Below are 16,627 nucleotides of genomic sequence, written 5' to 3' on the forward strand. Positions count from 1 at the left end.
CTTCCTTTTTTGCTAAATACGTGGGATTTTCTAAAAAACTCAAAGGAAAACTTCAAAAAAGGAATGAAAGTTCATTTTTTTTAAGTTCATCAAAATTGAAGAAAGTTCATCAAATTGGAGAAAAGTTCATCATAATTAGAAAAAGTTCACTGAATCTGAAAAAAAGTTCACTGCTTTTGAAGAAAAATCAGCGGATATAAAAAAACTCATCCATTTCAAAAAGAAGTTCATCAAATTTGAAAAAAGTTCATCTAAATTGAAAAGAAAGTTCATCGCATTTTAAAAAGTTGATCGAATTTTAAAAAAAGTTCATCAAATTTGGAAAAAGAGTTTATCGAATTTGAAAAAAGTTCATCGCATTTGAAAAAGTTCATCGAATTTGAAAAAAGTTCATCAAATCTGAAAAAAGGTCATTGAATTTGAAAATAGTTCACCCAATTTGAAAAATCTTCATCGAGTTTGAAAAAAAATTCATCAATTTTGAAGAAAACTTCATTGAATTTGAAAAATTCCATCGAATCTTAAAAAAGTTCATCCATTTGGAAACAGTTCATCGATTTTGGAAAAGAATCACGAAATTTGAGAAAGTTCATTGAACTAGGGAGAAGAAGAAAGAAAAAGAAAAGGTGAAAAAAAAGGGAAAGTTCAAAGAAGAAAAGAATGAGAAGAGGTAGCTAAGCACGTGAAGTGTGGTGGCGTGGTGGTTGACTGGTAGTACTAGGAACAAGAACGTCGCCGGTTCGATTCGCTGTAGACCCCAATTTTTGCGTTTTGGAGATCTAGATAAGAAAGAGATAGATGGGCCGGCCCAGGGAGGACGAGGGGGTATGCGCCCGTTTGGAAAAATGCCTGTAACGGACGCTAAAGGCGCCGAATAGGGTTTGCCGGTGGAGACCGTGGTGCGATGGCTATCGAGTAAACCATGCGTTCCTCGCTTTCTAGGCCTAGGCCTGTTGCTAGTTCTCATGAAGCCGACTAGCAAAAGAAGGCCGAAACAGTTTTGCCCGGGAAACCTTGACGTACATGTGGATTTCGTCAGCTGGAAATGGGCATCGTACAGCTTCGCGTATGCAGCGAGCCCGGGCAAGTGCCCAGGGTCGCTGGGCGCTGTCTCCGCCCTGCCGGTAGCCCGGTACTGCACACCGTCACGTTTTGGAATACAGTACCGCTCAAGTTCATGATGCATCCAATTCCCTAATGATCTCGTTCGGCGCTGGTTCTGTTCTACTCCCTCTGTCTGAAGATACTTGTCCTCGAAATGGTTGTACCTACACTTAATTTAGTTATAGATGCAATCATTTTATCCATTTTTTTCGAGGGTACGCCAAAGGCGTACCTTAGCTTTATAGAAGGACATTTTATCCATTTCGAGGACAAGTATTTCCGGACGAAGGGAGTACCTCCTAAACGACCAGATCCTTTCCCATACTTATCCTCTCAGCTAAAAGCAGTGTTGTAATCCATCAACTCATTAAGCATGAAAGCACGCATGCAAGTATTTATGCACTGGGTGTAGATGGACGGAGCGACACATATTTTACAAGTGCCTCGATAACCGCCTCCTCCTTCCTTCACAAAAAAGTTAGGGTTTCTGCCTCCCGCCGCAGCCGCCGCAGGTCCGCCTCCTCTCCGGTGGCCCTAGGGCCATGGGGGCACGGTGGATTTCGGCAAGGGTCGGCGGGAGGGCTTCGTTTTTATTCGTTTCTTTCAGTTTTGCTAGGGTTTGTGTCCTGCTCAGGAAGACGAGACGGCGACGGCTTCCTGAAGATGGGATAAAGGTCTCCCCGCCTAGTCCCTGTTCCGGCGGTGCGTCTAGCACCGTTGTTGGGCGTGTGGAGGTGTGTCTCTGGCGGATCTATCTTTGGTGGATTTGCTCGGATCTTGTCGTTGTTCGTCTACGTTCCCGTGTCTTCGGATTGGATCTTTATGATCTACGTTATTCTTCATCTGCGACGATTGCTCTTCTGGTGCGCTGGTCCTACGGGGCCTTAGCATGACGACTTCCCGACTGTCTACTACGACAAGTTGTGTCCGACTCCGGCGATGGAGGGGCGATGACGGCGGTGCGCCTTCGGCTCGCTTCAGTGCTGGTAGTCGTCGCTAGGTGGTCTATGGATCTGGATGTAATTTTTATTATTTCTGATTTTCGTTATACTGCCATGATTGAAGATGAATAGATCGGAAATTTCTTAAAAAAAAATGCCTCGATAACCACATGTATTATTATTCAAGTCGTGAGTATAGCCGACATTTAATAAAAGAACTGCAGTTGTGATGACAAGAGATCGATAAATATGGCATGCCCGAATCCCAAAGAAAAAATGAAATATTTTACATGTAAAATATATTGAATATCCAGCAGTTGGGAAAACAATGCCATGATGCCATGTTCAAACTATGTACCAACGTTGTAGGCATGTAAATATATACCGAGTCACCTCATCTGCCTACCGTTCATTTATACATATCTAGCAAACAACTTCAGATTGATCGAGTAGTGTTGTATAAAGTCTAGCTAGGCAATGAAAGCTTGCCCCTTGACATCTCGCATCTAGTGAACACTAGTAGAAAAAGGACCTGATGTGAGACACATTAGTCCCGGTTCGATTTCGGTCCGGTACTAATGGTATCATTAGTGCCGGTTCGAACGGCTATGCATTAATGCCGGTTCGTTTTGACCCTTTAGTACCGGTTCGTGCCACGAACCATACTAAAGAGGTGGTGGCAGGCTGGCGTCAGGTCGGGGCCCCGCGATCACCTTTAGTACCGGTTCGTGGCACGAACCGGTACTAAAGGGTTTGACCTATAGTCCCGGTTGGAGACACAAACCGGGACTATAGGCCAACTTTCAAACTCTACCCCCACCCCCCAGTGTATCACCATTTCAGTTTTGAAAAATACAAAAGAAAATGATAAAAAATTCAAAAAATAAAATTCTTCGAGATGTAGTTATATTACTACATCTACTAGTTAGAAAAATTAAAAAACTTAAATTTGGACATGTTTTGCAAAAAAGTGTAGGGAAAATGTAAAACGGCTATAACTTTTGCATACGATGTCGGAAAAAACGTATAATATATCAAAAGATTCAGCACGAAAATCGGCATCCGATTTTGACTGCCTACAGCCTGTTTGCAATTTTTTAGAATCCTCAAATTCCAAAAGGAAAAAAAAGATATGCTCAAATTTCAGTTTTTTTAGTTTTGGTTAAATCTGGTCAAACTATGGCTAAATTAATTATTCAAGAAGTATTAATGTTGCTACATAATTATTCAAGAAGTATTAATGTTGCTACATAATTATTCAAGAATATTAGTGTTACTAAATAATTATTTCAAATTTTTGAATTTTGGTCAAATCTGGTCAAACTATGATCAAATCTGGTCAAACTATGCTCAAACTTATTCAAGAAATATTAGTGTTACTAACTGCTTTTAGAATAATAGTTCCAAACTCAAACGGTAAAACGTGTGACCTAATGCTCAAGCTAAACTGCTGAGGGTTAATAGGATTGACAACTTACATCAGGAAAACAACAAGTGCAGACTTGGAAAGTAGGGGGAATAGAACTCCGAAGTTAAGTTAAGCGTGCTCAGGCTGGGGGAGTGAGAGGATGGGTGACCGGCCGGGAAGTTAGACGATTTGGAATGAGTGATCCACACACTTGAGCAGTTAAGGGGGGTGATTAGAGACTTGGTCAAACTGTGGAATGAGTGATCCACACACTTGAGCAGTTAAGAGGGGTGATTAGAGACTAAATCATCAAATAATTCAAAAAATTGAAAATCGAAAAAAATCAAATATTTTTTATAAAATTTTCAAAAAAAATTTAAAAAAATATATCTTTAGTACCGTTGGTAACACCAACCGGTACTAAAGGTCCCCCATACCACGACACGAGTTCACGCCACGTGGTGGGCCTTTAGTGGCAGTTCGTGCCGAATCGATACTAAGGGGGGGGGGGGCTTTAGTCTCCACCTTTAGTGCCGGTTGCAGAACCTGCACTAAAGGCCCTTACGAACCGGTTTTAAAACTCTGTTTTCTACTAGTGGAAGCAGACCGGTCATGAATTTTCGCATGGCGCAATCTCTTGGAAATGCGATGCATCGAGGATTTAACTTCAAGTTAGTTGACTCTAGAGGTTTAGGCCTTGTCCCAGAGTCAGCTGTACCTGATTTTGGCGTGCACATAAGGGTTGACGCTATGCACGTCCCATCGCCGTTGCACCCTATGTTGGGTTGTTCCATTTGCGATGCTACCCAAACCTTAGAAGAACATGACCTAGCTGGGCAAAACGTCCCCTCATGGTGCCACTACTGTGCTTGTACCTGCAGTAACTGAAGTATCTTAACTACCAGCGTGTCTGTGATTTCCATGTGGTTTCTGTATTGTCGCAATGTTATGTCTTCTTTTTTTGGCGGATCTTGTTGCAATGTTTATTTAACACAGTACAGACGTAGATACTCATACATATGCTTATACACTCATCTTCATTAACACACCACTGGGTTGGGTGCATGTTCGTAATTATGGGAGTTGATCATTTCTTTTCACATGTACATGCTAGTTACTGAACTGGAGGATTTCATGAAGAGATATTCTCATTTGTGGGGCTATATTGTCTCTTTTTGCATTGCCTACAAATGAAAATATTTTTAGTCAAGTTTGTGGATATATAGAGGATATCTCTATGTACATGTGAGATTTTTTTCCAGTTTTGTGGAAGCTTCTAAATATTGTTTTAAAAAATTCTGGGCGTCATGGAACTATGTCCTATGTGCTATAGTGTGGAGCTCGTAATGCTGGCCACTGTCGCAAGGATGGACAGATTCAATATGTGATAGCTCGGTAAATATATAATAATACATGTAGAGCATTCACTAGTAGAAAAAGGGCCTATTGTCCCGATTCATAAGGGCGTTTAGTCCCGGTTCTGGAACCGGGACTAAAGGGTCGTTACTAAAGCCTTCCCCTTTAGTCCCGGTTCTTACACGAACCGGGACTAAAGACCGTCCACGTGGCCGTTGCCTGGAGGTTCACATTTAGTCCCGGTTGATAACACCAACCGGTACTAAAGGGAATTTTATGATTTTTTTTATTTTTTTTGAACTTTTTTCTTGATTTTTAAATTTTTGAATTATTTTAACCTATAATCTCTAATCACCCCTCATCACTGCTTAATTTAATCTCTAATCTTTAATCACCCCTCATCATTCCAAATCATCTAACTTCCAAGATGGTCATCCATCCTCTCACTACTCCAGCCTAAGCACACTTAACTTCCGGGTTCTATTCTCCCTCATTTCCAAGTCTGCATTTGTTGTTTTCCTAACAACAGTAAGATGTTAATCCTATTAACCCTCAGGAATTTAGCTTGAGCATTAAATCACACATTTCAGTGTTTGAGTTTGAAACTATTGTTCTAAAAAACAATAATTATTTAGTAACACTAATATTTCTTGAATAAGTAGTTTGACCACAGTTTGACCAGATTTGACCAAAATTCAAAAAAACTGAAATAATTATTTAGTAACACTAATATTTCTTGAATAAGTAGTTTGACCACAGTTTGACCAGATTTGACCAAAATTCAAAAAACTGAAACAATTATTTAGTAACACTAATATTGTTGAATAATTATTTAGTAACACTAATACTTCTTGAATAAGTAGTTTGACCATAGTTTGACCATATTTAACAAAAATTAAAAAAAACTGAAATTTGAGCATAAGTTTTTTTCCTTTTAGAATTTGAGGATTCTAAAAATTTGCAAACAGGCCTTAGGCTGTCAAAATCGGGTGCGGATTTTTGTGCTGAACATTTTGATATATTATACGTTTTTTCTGACATATTATGCAAAAGTTATAGCCGTTTTACATTTTCACTACACTTTTTGCAAAACATGTCCAAATTTAAGTTTTTAAATATTCCTAACTAGTAGATGTAGTAACATAACTACATCTCGAAGGATTTTAATTTTTGAAATTTTTATCACTTTCTTTTGCTTTTTACAAAACTGAAAAGGCGATCCACATGGGGGGGAGGGAGGGGTAGAGTTTGAAAATGGGACCTTTAGTACCGGTTCGTACCACGAACCGGTACTAATGGGCATCGCACCCTTTAGTCCCGGTTCGTGGCACCAATCGAGACTAAAGGTCCCATTTGAACCGGGACTAATGCCTTTACCGCATGAACCGGGACCAATGCTCACATTAGTCCCGGTTCATGACTGAGCCGGGACTAATGGACTTATCTATCCCGAACGAAAGCCCTGTTTTCTACTAATGAAATGATACACAAGCTTTGTGTATTCCCGAAGATCCAACATGTTAATTTCTTTCAAGATTCCACCATGATACATTAGTGTGAAAAACTAAAAAAATGTGCAAGTTGTTCTATAACATTTGATATGTGTGAAAAACTAAAAAAATGTGGAAATGGAGAAAATAAAAAACGTCCAAAAATCGCAAGCCATGGATTTACCAAAACTGAAGCAATCAAATGTATTCCTCAAATTTCTTCAGGGTCAATGTACTGGTACCATTTTACACATTTAATTTTATTAATTATTTTAACCCATAGAATGCACAAGGGAGCATAGGTTTTTTTATTAACTTGCAATATGCAGATAGTATATTGTAAACTCATAAAACACCTTTTTATTCATTTTTTATAAGATTACACCGTTCACTAAATGAGTACAATAGACTCATGAGCGACGAGTTGCCCCCCCAGTTTTCATGCTCATATACCACCTATGATAACTCTCGGGCGAGGTAATAACAACCTTTAAAACCGCTTCTATAATGTGTCGGCAGAATACCTGCTGTTTCCTCAAAAATAAATAAATCCTGCAGCCTGCACTTCCTCTTTCATGATATTGACCACCTCCACATTATCTGAGATGAAAGATGATCAGAAGTGCAGAACTCAGTGGCAACCAATAGATTCAGCTAAAAACAGTCCCTTCTAGCGACCAAGCTTCGGCGGAGCAAGCATCACATTATGTATGGTACACATCAGGGGCGTCAAATGCATCCCAATGGGACAATGCAGGCGTGCCCCTTAAGGGGTGGATTAAATCCCATACAAGTCAAAATCTCACTCATTCCCCTCCTAACCTCTTCAATCCCCTTCAGAAGAGGTTTAACCGAACAAGGCCTAAGTGAAGTGTCCAGGCTATATCAGAGAAAAGGATCTTACAGAGATGTTGTACACTCGTACCACTCAAATCCTCGATGCATCCTATTCTCTAATGATCTTATTGGGCATTAGGTCACCGGTTCTGTTCTACCTCCTCAACATCTAGATCCTTTTCCATTGTTATCCTCACAACCAAAGTTGCTGTGCATGCCATTGAGCATGGAAGCGCCCATATATTTATGTACTGGGTGTAGATGGCCGGATGGATATAGGTTGTACTACCTCAGTAGCCACATGCGTTGTTAATCTGTTATCTAGTAGGACTTGAGTGTTCACGCCGTGAGTACAACCGACATTTATAAAAGCTCGCAGTTGTATGCCAAGAGATTGAAAATGCACATAATCTTATTTATGGGATTGTATTTGTCTCTTTTTGCGTAGCCTACAAATGAAAATATTTTTAGTCATAGTTTTTTTTTCCGCTTGAAAGCTTCTGAATTTGTTTTTTAATTGGGCTCCATGAAATCCGTGGCAAGGATGGATGGGTTGAAGATGAGATACCCCGGTTAATATGTAAAAATACATATTTGTAGAGTATTAAATCCAACCCAACATGCTAATTCCTTTAAAAATTCCATCGCTATTTATAAAACTCGATAACCTGTCGCATTCTTGGCACAAAGTCCAACTGCAGCCAAGAAATGCAACCAAAAGGCCAGATGAACTATCTGAAGGATTTTTTTCTAGTAATTATCTGCTAAAGACGTTGTCAACGACTATCTTCATGTTGTATTATTTTACACTCACCCTTTGTTTAGGTAACCGTTAAGGAGCATCAGATGAACGTATGCCGACCAAGGTAACGCCAAACATGATGAACCGAGCAATATGACTCCAACCCGAACAAACTGAGAACCAGCCTCCCCAACGACCTGCTAATAGGCCACCGACAACACACCAAAAGTGGTCGGAACCTGAAAGCAATGACCGTCCACTGGCCTAGCAACAGAGAAGGAGAGGTGCCCGACATAATCCAAACCAGCGCATGCTAGGAGCATCTCCAGCTGCCCCCCAACAGCCCTCAGGGCGCCTTTTTTATCGCCGGTGCTGAAAAAAAGGCCCAACCGCTTCCCCAGATTCTCGTTTTTCGTCGGTTTGGATCAAAATTACAACCGGCGAACCCAAGCGGAACCCAGCGCACCGGGGGCCGCCTGGGGGCACCGACTGAAGCGAAAAGGCACATGGGCCCGCGCTATCAGTGACACCGGTTGATTTTCCCGCCGTTTTCCCCTTTCCCTCAATTTTCCCATTGCCGACCCCCTTCTCCCCCGCCGACCCCGCCATTCTCTCCAGATCCGCCAGCCATGCCGTCGAAGAAGTATGCGCCCCCTCGCCTAGCCACCAATTTCGTACAGCCAAAGCAGAGGAAGCCAAGGGCACCGATGCCAAGGCCCCCGGGCTTGACGAATGCCTAGTGGAAGGCCGACTTTGATCGCCGGGCAGTGGTCACCACCGACCGGCGGAACAGGCTGAACATAAAGAAGGTCAGGGACGCGGCGACGGAGCAAGAGGAGGAGGCTCGTGCGGGGATGGCGAACCTTCCGCCTCAATAGGCCGGCCAGTGCCCACAAGGCGCGTGGGGGAGCCAACAAAGCGTCGCGTTGTCGGCCAACTTCTCGTCTCCACTATGAGGGTACGCGCCCTTGCCTGGGTACGTCGATGGTGACGCGCATGGCGGCTTCAACCCCAACATCACCTTCTCGCATGGTGCGGCGCTGCACGCGTCCCCCCCCCCCCCCCCCGGCTTCAACCCCGACACGCGCATGCCCTCCCCCACGTTCACTGCCGGCCTCAACACCCAGTATAGCTACTCGCCGTTGACATACTCAGGCTCGCCCACGCCGACTCTGCGTTGTGGGGTCCTACCCTTCGCACACGGCTCGACACCATAGTTCAGCAGCACCGACGCCGACATGGACGAGATCATCACGAATGGCTCAGTCGCCGCTGCTTCATGCCCCGAGTTCAGCATGCAAGACGAAATGCTGGACGCTGCCGTCGACATGGAGAACGTCGAGCACGACGATGCCGAGAAGGAGGTGGAGGAGGAAGAACCAATGGAGCCAGCGGCCCAAGGGAGAAAGAAGAAGCGAGCGACCAATGCCAAGTCGGGCGAGCCTTGCGTCAAGTGGATGCCAAAGGAAGATGAGTGCCTCGCCGAAGCATGGAACACTGTCAGCATCGACCCGACCACCCGCGCGAATCAGAACACCGACACCTACTGGAGAAGAATCAAGATGGTGTTCGATGAGCGCAAGTTGGTCGACCCCGACTTTGCTAGCATCCACATTGGATCACAGCGAGAAGGCCATGGCGAACCATTGGGCGACCATCCAGCTGACATGCAACTAGTGGCATGGGATTCAAGAGGAGGTCATGGCTCGCCAGGAAAGTGACGCCAACTTTGAGCGTTAGGTATGGCCATCGCTTGCCGGCCTAGCTCTTCGCCATGTACTTCGTCGACACTTGTTCTTCGACTGTGCAGATGGTTCGGATTTTTGACATGTTTCACCAAGACAACAACGACCAAGAGTTCAAGTTCCTTCATGTGTTCACCAGGATCGAGTCGTGCGAGAAATGGACAGAGTGTCGGCTCGCTCTCGCCAAGGCCAAGGATGGTGTCTACAACCCGGACGTGCCTGCCTCGGCGGCGGCAGAAGGGTGTCCTGATGGCAACAAAAGAGCCAAGGCAGCGAGGTACGCGACACCCACTGCCGAACGGCTGCAACAAAAGAGCAACGCCGCCAAGAGGGAGGAGAAATACGATAAGAGGTGGTCGGCATTGATGATGAAGCAGGACATCAAGCTCGACCTTCTCAGGACCAACGTCACCGTGAAGAAGAGGAACACCGACCTGGCGTTCCTGATGGGAGCAGACATGTCGATGATGGACGAGCAGGTGAAGGCGTGGTACCTGGCGGAGCGTGGCCTCATCTTGAACCAGATGTCGGGACCGGCGGCGACCACAGCCCCTATGCCCACGCCCACGCCCACGACTACGCCTATGCCTATGCTGACGCCAACGCCGAGCACTGAAGCTGTGCCCGCAACACCGACGCTGACCTCTCCCAGCCCTATGGCAGAGGAGCCTGCCGTTTGAGTTCCACTATGGTTCCTACCAATGTTTTAAATAGCGGGCTATGAAAAATAGCGGCGCGTTTCCAAATCATCTATAGCGTGCTATTTGTGAAGGCGACCATTTAGCGGCACCCTGCTGAAAAGGCTATAGAGGAGCTATAGCCGGCTATTTAAAACTGTGGTTCCTACCCTTTTGATCATGGAACTTTGGCTATGTTCAATCGTCGACCTGTGACATGATGATCGCCAAACTTGTGTCATTTTTTTGGTAGCGGGAAAGATAACTTTGAATTTTTATGCATCTAGGGGCCAAAACCTGGGGGCGCGGCTGGAAACTCACTCCCCCAGGCCGAAAAAACCGCTGGCGCAAACGCCCAAAGCCCTTTGCCGGATGCGCTGAGGGACCAAACGGCTGGAGATGCTCTAACAACTGAATAAGCCGTGGAGCCGGCCACTCGGCAGTCCCTGACACGTGTACCCTCGCCCTGCGTGTGCTGCCCCATGTGTTGGTGGTGGGGCCTGATGTTTATCAAAACAAGCCAACTTTTGGCAATGGATCATCTATCCTTGATTAGTGGGGACCTCCCAATGGCGATACTACAACTGGTAGAGGAGCTTCTGGCAATAAATCCTCTATCCTAGGCCAGAGGGGTGCTCCTCCTGCCGACACTACCGCTGGTACCGGGGGAGGACAATGGGGAAAGAGCAAGGAAGATAGCTGTAATTCGTCAAAGGGAACCGGAGGCTCAGGTATGACGACTGAGGATCCTTGACTTCAATGACTGAAAATGACTCAATTTTGTTTTAGCCTCAGTGCTTTCACCTATTTTTGCCCCCTCGCATCCATCAATTTTCTCCCGCTTCAGTATGTTCAATGTCTTTGTCTATTGGACATTTTTTATGCTAATTTTACAATCCATCAAAGCGCTGAGTCTTTCCCATGCCATCTTAGAAGTTGGTTTGAAAAAGGAAGGATCATGGGGCAAGGGTGAAGGGAGCGGGAGCCAAGGCGGTGGTGGCAGCCGTTCCAGGGACAAGGCGAGTGGTGGTGGATGGGACAACAATAAGGGCGGGGATGCCGACAATGGTGCACTACTGGAATTCTGTGCTATGCCGAGTGCCACGGACACTCGGCAAAGGGCCGAAAACCGCCGGCAAAGCCTTTGCCGAGTGTCACCCTCGGCAAAAGCCACCCGGCGTACACCTCTTTGGCAAACAGGAGTTTGCCGAGAGCCAGAATGCGGGCACTCGCCAAAGACTTTGCCGAGAGTCAAACAGTATCACTCGGCAAAATAAAGTAGCTAACGGATAGCAGACGCGGCGGTTCCTGACACGTGGGACCAGGGGGAGCAGGCCGAGGGCCATCTTTGCCGAGTACCACTCTCGGCATAGACAGCCAGTAGGTGGCTAACACGTGTCAGCTCCTGACACGTGGGACCAGGCGAACAGGCCGAGGGCCATCTTTGCCGAGTGCACCTCTCGGCAAAGACAGCCAGTAGGTGGCTGACACGTGTCAGCTCCTGACATGTGGGACCAGGTGAACAGGCCGAGGGCCATCTTTGCCGAGTGCGCCTCTCGGCAAAGCCAGCCAGTAGGTGGCTGACACGTGTCAGCTCCTGACACGTGGGACCAAGGCAAACAGGCTGAGGGCCATCTTTGCTGAGTGCCCCTCTCGGCAAAGACAACCAGTAGATTGCTGACACGTGTCAGCTCCTGACACGTGGGGCCAGGCAAACAGGCCGAGGGCCATCTTTGCCGAGTGCCACGCTCGGCAAAGACAGCCAATAGGTGGTTGACACGTGTTAGCTCCTGACACGTGGGACTAGGCGAACAGGCCGAGGGCCATCTTTGCCGAGTGCCACTCTCGGCAAAGAGTGCCAACTTTGCCGAGGGATGTTCTCGGCAAACTCTATATTTGCCGAGTATAACTCCCGGCAAACTCAGCCAATAGGGGAGGGCCACGTCACTTCTCCTAAAAGCCGTGAAAATAGTTTGCCGAGAGCCACCGTCGGCAATTCTTTTTTCCTTTACTGAGAGTCCTCTTGGTAAAGTTGCCAGGAGGGCTACATGTTATTATCCTTTACCGAGAGGCCTCTCGGTAAAGGTGCCAGGAGGACTACAAGTTATTATCCTTTATCGAGAGGCCTCCCGGTAAAGGGTGCGTTCTGGTCTAGTTTCACAGTCATTGCCGAGAGCCGCCCTCAGCAATGGTGTGCCCAGGAGCCTTTTTTCCCTGTTTATGTTTCTTTCCTGCAGCGAAACATATACATCAGCAGCATATAGTTCATCACAATAGAACATGTCACATATATGCATCATTGAACAAAAGAAGCAATGATTGATTCTGAAAAACATTCCACATAAAAGCAATAGTGCATCAAAGCAATAGACCACAAGTTTACAAGTCTCAAGATGCAAGAGTTCTCAACATACAAGGAACAATTTCAAACATAACATGAAGTTCACGCGATTTTGGAGATCGGAGTGATAACATCGACATTAGAAGGCATCATTCCGTTTGCTGCCCCAACTCCATCAACCGGAGTGATAACATCAACATTAGAAGGCATCATTCCCTTTGCTGCCCCAACTCCACCAACTTGAGGTGGAACTACCAGAACATTGTTCGACCCTTGTGATGGGTTGAGCTGTGATGGATTGACCCAATAGTGAGATGAATGCATATGGTAATGCCGAAAATGGTGACAGAAATAGTTTGAACAAAACTCACAATGTTCCACTCTGGCGTCGGTGGCATCTCTGGCACTGGTTGGCCTTGCATGGAATAAAGATTGGCCACCATATGTTGTAAAGACTTCACTAGATCATCTTGTGCCTTCAGCTTGGCCCGGTTTTCATCTCGTTCTTTCTCGGTGTCAATCAGTCGAGTCTACAATATGGCAATGCAAATGTCATTCATGTTGAAATGCAAATATCCTCAATAATGAAGAAGGATCAATGAAGAAGGACCATGAAGGATCAATGAAGAAGCACTGACCTGAATATCCTCAATAATGCTCACGGAATGTGGTACTTGACGCTCTACGGTAGGAGTAGAGCCAGTACTCATAGCACGGAGCGTGTTGACTCTCGGAAGGGAGGAGGTTATGACAGAATCGAGGTGAACCGCCATCCGGCCATTCGGTCTACCGCCTGCCGCGGCAATGGCCACAAGAGGGTCAAACGGTAGCACGTGAGGATCAGCGTCAGGCCCGTACGTCTCCTTCAATTTTTTGGTGTAGTTCTCTCCATTTGACCGAGCTTTAGAGCTGATCCAGTCCATCTCTGGGTGGAGAGGGTCCTTGTCCTTGTCGTCTTTGGTACGTTTGATGGTCCATGCCTCGAAGTAAGTGATATCCTTGCCAGTGTCTTCTTTCTACAAAAGAAAGTGATCCAAACAATCAAGGGAATGCTCACAAATGAAAGAGAACATGATGAAAAGAAAAGGATGTGGTTGCCTACATGTTTTGAGATGACACCTGGGATGGTGAGGTTGCCTTGACGGTGTCCTCGACCCCCATCAACTTACGTCGTTCAGATATTACTTTGTGTTCATCCTGCCACCCTGGATCTGTCCACCGTTCGATGATCTTCTCCCAGCACGGACGTTTGTCAGCGCACCACCGAGGAATCACCTGTAAATTAAACAAATACATCTTAGTAAGGATTCTAATTTTGCCGTAGTGTAGGAAATAGCAAGCATCCATCGTCACTTGCCTTGAAGTAATTATCCCGTGAAAGATGCGTCCCTCAAGCCTCCTGTTTGGAAATCCTATGGTTGAGATAGTCCGCGTGATACTTGACCACTAACCGGACGCGCTCCTCATAGTGCATGTCGTGGACTAGTTTCTTGGCAATATTCTCAACCACCACATTTGCACGATCCTTCTGACCCTCAACGCATGTATAGAAATCCTACAAACATGCATACATGTGAGAAGGGTTAAATCATGACTATGGCAAATTTAAACCTTTTGGTATTGACATTTAGGTGTTTGAAAGGACTTACCCAGAAATCGTTGACCACTCGCATGGCTCTGTTATCAAAAACCCTCTGACGCATATCCAGGAAATCCGGTGCAAGTTTGTAGTGATCCCATGACCAAGCTGGCTCAATGATACCGTTCGGCAAAGTGACCAGTCCAGGATAATTTAACCTACAAAGACCCCCAATGATGCCACTCGGCGACCGTGGCAGACGCCTCTCACCACCTTTTACTAAGCTTCTGCATTTCGAAGAGTGAAGTCATATTATATGTGAGGAAATGACAAAAGGTACAATTTATATGGGATGAGTCGAGATAACCACTTACTTCTCTCCCATTGGTTTAATCAACACGTCTCTATGCACATATGGACGTCTTGGAAGCTTTGAAGGACCACGCAGCCACACTTTCCCTCTGGAAGTAGTGCTGATAGTCGAACCGCTCGGTTGCAAACCGCTCACCTCATGGTGCTCTGTCACCCGTGAGGGTCCATCCCCACCCTCAGAAACCTGACGAACAACCAGCCTCCTCTCGGCGGCGTCGTCCTCCACCACCTCCTCCTCCTCATCCTCCACCACCTCCTCCGCAAAATCCTCCTCGTCCTCCTCCTCACACGCCTCATCCCCATCCTCTGTTTCCTCCTCCTGAGCACGGTGAAGCACTGCATCAGAGGGTCGAGGAGAAGAAAGAGGTGCTCTACTCCGGGCTGCTTTACGTACTCCTCATCCGCCTCCTCCTCCTACCTCACCTACTCCTCCTCCTCGTCCGCCTCCTCGTCCTGCCTCACCTACTCCCCTTCCTCGTCCGCCTCCTCATCCGCCTCCTCCTCCTGCCTCACCTACTCTCCCTCCTCGTCCGCCTCCTACTCCTCCCCCGCATGGTACTCGACCTTGTTTCGCACATTTTTCCGAACAGGTGTCTAGACCCGCCAATCCTTTGGCCTTCTTGGCGGTTGTGGCAACCGATGAAGGAGCGGCCACCGCTTTCACCGGTCGAGCAGGTTGATCATTGTATAGATCATTCACTTTTTTCAAACTTTCCTTTGGAATCTTCTTGCTACCTGTCATGTTTCAATCACCTGATACGAAGAAGAACAAACCAGTTAGTATAGATGATACAACTTGATGTAAATATAATAAATATATCACATATGAAGAATAAATGAAATTGTCACAATAATACATATAGTTGTTACACACACAAATACATAGAGTTGTTGCACACACGAATACATAGAGTTGTTACACACATGAATACATAGAGTTGTTACACAGACGAATACATAGACTTGTGACACACATACATAGAGTTCTCACACGATTACATGGAGTTGTTAGAAATAAGGGTCAATATTAGGTGCAACATTTGGATCAGGGCTTTCATCATCGCTATCACACCCGTTCATACATTCATCCTCAAAGTCTTCAGGGGGGCCCTCATCCTCATCTAGCCCCATGTGCCATCCCATAAGTAATGCCAAATCTCGAGGGTCAGAAACATCCTCGTATTCGTCCTCTGCATTATCTACTTCCATGTCATCCATGGCCTCATGTTCCATAGCATCATGTTTGTGATGCACGCCATCATCTTCCTTTGCATCATCTTTGTCTTCGTCAGTGTCTGCTTCTTGAAAGAACTCCCCCTCGTATGTGTTAGGGTTTATATGGTAATCATCCTTGTTTGTGGTAGGTACCTTGATACGCGGGGTACCTTGTACACGACATCCCACTTCAAGAGATCGATATATTTCGTAGATGTGCACGCGTATGGGAGAAAAAACACTTGTGTAACTTGTTGAGCCATAATATAGACATCATTTCCTGCATATTTCGATGCTTGTTCAACTTCGACAAAGCCAATACTAGGGGTTTGTCTCACTTTCTCAGGATTGAGCCAGCTGCATCTGAATACGATGGGCTTCACTCCTTGTAAACCACAATACTTCAACTCATAAATTTCTTCGATGGTTCCATAGTAGTGACGTCCATCTGTCCCTAGACAATAGACCGCACTATTTATTGACCTTCGGTTGGGCCTCTCACGCGTGTGTTTATCAGTGTGGAAGCGATACCCATTCATGTCGTAAGCCTTAAATGACTTGGCCTCGTATTCAAAACCTTTGGCTACTTCTCTCACTTTGGCGTCCATATCAACCTCCTGATATGCCTACAAGATTAATAGGAAATTGTCTGGTTCATTAGTGGAAGCATTACAGGCAAGTAAGATCAACTTGAAGTAACATAAAGTTAGAAAAGTTACTTTTCTTGAGAACCAAGAAATGAAACCGCCATTAGCATTGGTATCTTGAAGAAGGTCTGCTAATTCTTCGTCGCGGAGGCCATGGTAGCTTCCAAAATTCG

This window comes from Triticum aestivum, chromosome 1B (genome assembly GCF_018294505.1).
Source record: "Triticum aestivum cultivar Chinese Spring chromosome 1B, IWGSC CS RefSeq v2.1, whole genome shotgun sequence".
NCBI classification, from domain to species: Eukaryota; Viridiplantae; Streptophyta; class Magnoliopsida; order Poales; family Poaceae; genus Triticum; species Triticum aestivum.